Consider the following 3,304-nt stretch of genomic DNA (forward strand, 5'->3'; position numbering starts at 1 on the left):
GATCAAGGCCCCACCTCTACCCTGTTTTGGGGGTGGTACTATTAACTTGACTTTATGAAATTCCTCTTTACAAGCTTTTGGTGGAGCTGCTGTGAACTGTGTTTGTTGTTTTTGTATTAACAGTTGTTGAAGAAGACTCATTATCTATTTTAATGCTATTAAAGGGACATTTATTTCCTAAAATGTAATTTTTTCGTACGTACGAAATTATTTGAAAACATAATCCAGTTTGGGCTCTTTACAAATATTAAGACGACCAGAAACACACTGAATGTACAGACATTGATATTCCAAACAAGAAAATATATTTAATATGCAAGTTTAATCGTAGACATATTTTATTAGTCGGAAACATCTGACAATGCAGCAAATTCGGGAATGTCCCTTTAATGAATATGCCTGTGTAAATGTAATGGTCGGGTGCTGTTGATTAGCAGGCTAAATTAATGTATTTTGATCAAGTTAAGACTAGTCCTAAATAAAACAAAATATGGCATCTATATATCAAAGCCAAAGTAGCAGCGACGCTTTAACACATATTCTTAGTAGAACGTTTTTTAAAACAACCCATAAATAAATTAGCTTAACTAGGGGCCAGTCTTGTACTCATTACAATAGTTTGTATTTGGATACAGTTTCCACCATTAAACTGACCATTATTCTATTTCTAAGAGTGTTCCAATTAGTTTATTAGTTGATCTAATGAGTAATTGGAATTGGAATTATCACCCGTTAATGCTCTACATATTGTTTCAATTCTAATTTGTCGACTTTTTGTTTCAGAATGGCATGCACACATATATGTCATGCAATAAAAGATGACTAGACAAAACTCTATGGTTTCGATCACTGACCGAAAATAGAGGTAACCTGATATAAGTCTGACTCGACTCGAGTATTTCAGACTAGATTTTCAATAAACATACTCTTTAAATCATTTGTTTTAGTACAGACATACAAATAAAAATATTTTTTATCTGAATAAAACAACAACAACAACATATATTTATTTATGAATTGAGAGTTTCGAAACGTGATTTCAATGTGACAGAATGTAGCTAACATCTTACAGAGAAGGATGTCATGTATCTTGTGTGACGTCAAACTACAAAAGCCTTGCTAAGTTCACGATACTCGATTTGCATTCACGAAAATGGAATAAAAAATATTCCGACTATTCCTCTAGGATCGCAGGATAAATAAAATAACCGGTTACTGCCTTAAGATATCGGTTTTATCCTGCTCAGGTTAAAGATGTAATCGATTAATAGACTTTTTAACGAATATAATTACATATATTTTTCTGCATAAAATATTAGTATCTGTATAATAAACGTGTTTCTGATCATTCTAATATTTGTACTAGGTTAAATGTCACTTTATTTTCTAACCCACCCTCCAAAAAAAAAAAAAAAAAAAAAAAAAACGTACGTACGAAATTATTTAAAGACAAAATCCAGTTTGGGCTTCTTACAAATATTAAGACGACCAGAAACACATTGAATATACAGACACTAATATTCTAAACAAGAAAATATATTTAATACTTAAGTTTAATTGAAGAAATATTTTATTAGTCGGAAACACCTTACAATGCAGCAACTCAGGAATGTCCCTTTAAGGCAGTAACTAGCTATTATTATTATTTTTATTATGATTATTATTACACACAAACACACACACACACACACACACACACACACACACACACACACACACACACACACACACACACACACACAGGGGTGTTGAAATATCAGAAATCTGCACTTCTAAATTGACTTGTCCCGAGTAACAATTACTTGTCCAGTTTTTAATGATTGAAAATGACTTTTCTCACAGTGATACAAATATACCTATATGTTAAATAAGCAATAAAAAATCAAATACAGCTGTTGTGGTGTTGTTCTTTTGTTTTTGGATTTTTTACTACGTTACAAATGTCCTTAGAATTATAAAAATAAAATACCTTTTCAACCTTAATTTTTTATGTTGTCATGACAATACCCAATACCAAGTGTTATTTAACATAGTTTTCAAATTGTGACTAATTGTTTATTCAGCCATTGAACATCCGCAAACAGTTTAGTATTTGTTAATATATTACGTTGTTTTTTGTGTGTGTTTTTATTGACGCCCACTTTAACACTAAAGTTTACTACTCTAAACCAGAGTTCTTATTTAAAGTATATGTTGATATTTAATTAAAATTAATTATTGAATACTTTTTTGGAGTTTTTTTCTGGTGGGTAATGTTTGGCGGTTTCCATAATTCATCAAGTGATGAACGGCATATACTAGATTGAAGCTTTTGAAGCTTGTGAAATTCGCGTGTTCGTGTTTGTTTGTGTTGTTTGTTTTTATCATACGCTCGATTCTTCTCACATTGGGATTTCCCTTTACTAAATGTGTGTGTGTGTGGGGGGGGGGGGGGGGGGGGGGGGGGACGGGTCATCGAGTGTTCGATAAACTTCTGGCGCTTTTAGTTACAAATTTGTCCATGTTTGTTTTGTTTTGTTTTCTCAACCAAATAGACTGACTGCAGTTGTCAGTAATAACAGAAATGTAGTACGACAGATGCGATGAGCCAAAAAGGTAACAAATGGCAGCTGATTGGTCAAATATCGGATCAAACAACTGAGACACTTGAAAATAAGGTGAAGGGTGGCAATATTATGTGCGGTGGGGTTTTTGTTTTTTTGGGGGAGGGGGGTTTGTTTGTTGTTTTTTTGTTGTTGTTTTGTTTGTTTGGTGTGTTTTTTTTTGTTTTTTTTTTTTTGGGGGGGGGGGGGGGGGGTTGTGTGGTTTTTTTTAACTTATACATACCGTGTCATCTATTTGGTGAAACAATTGCACATTTAAATTTCATCGTTTTAGATGAAGTGACGACTTAACAGCTGTGGTGTTAGTGTTGCACATTTAAATTTCATCGTTTTAGATGAAGTGACGACTTAACAGCTGTGGTGTTAACACTCATGGCGGGTTCCTCCGGTGGGGCAGGATATACTCACCTTTCGCGATCACATGATATCATAACTGTGATACATGGACGCATGTCTTAATTCGAATGAGCTCTGTCCTGTGCTACTATTGATTCAGTAAACTAGCCTGGGAGTGGTGGTGCAAGAAGGATGTATTGGCAGGGCTTCTAGATTATGGTAGCCCCACTCACATGGCTAGTGATATTCAATGTCGGGCTAGTAAATAACTACTATTGTCATGCCTAACGGCTAGTGAAAAATATTTGTCTAATGTTGCAGTTAAATCTATTTTGTAAATATGAATATCCAGCCCCCCCCCCCCC

General features: G+C 34.1%; 1 protein-coding gene across 1 annotated transcript in view; it reads left to right on the forward strand.

Moving 5' to 3' along the window:
• Positions 1–252, forward strand: part of LOC121386002 (fibrinogen C domain-containing protein 1-like) — a 13,914-nt gene extending 13,662 nt beyond the window's left edge. The window contains exon 6 of the mRNA XM_041516796.1: positions 1–252. This exon is cut by the window's left edge and continues 377 nt beyond it. The gene's annotated coding sequence lies outside the window, so the exon portion shown is untranslated.
• The last annotated feature ends 3,052 nt before the right edge of the window (positions 253–3,304 follow it).

The sequence above is a fragment of the Gigantopelta aegis genome, chromosome 12 (assembly GCF_016097555.1).
Source record: "Gigantopelta aegis isolate Gae_Host chromosome 12, Gae_host_genome, whole genome shotgun sequence".
Taxonomy (NCBI): Eukaryota; Metazoa; Mollusca; class Gastropoda; order Neomphalida; family Peltospiridae; genus Gigantopelta; species Gigantopelta aegis.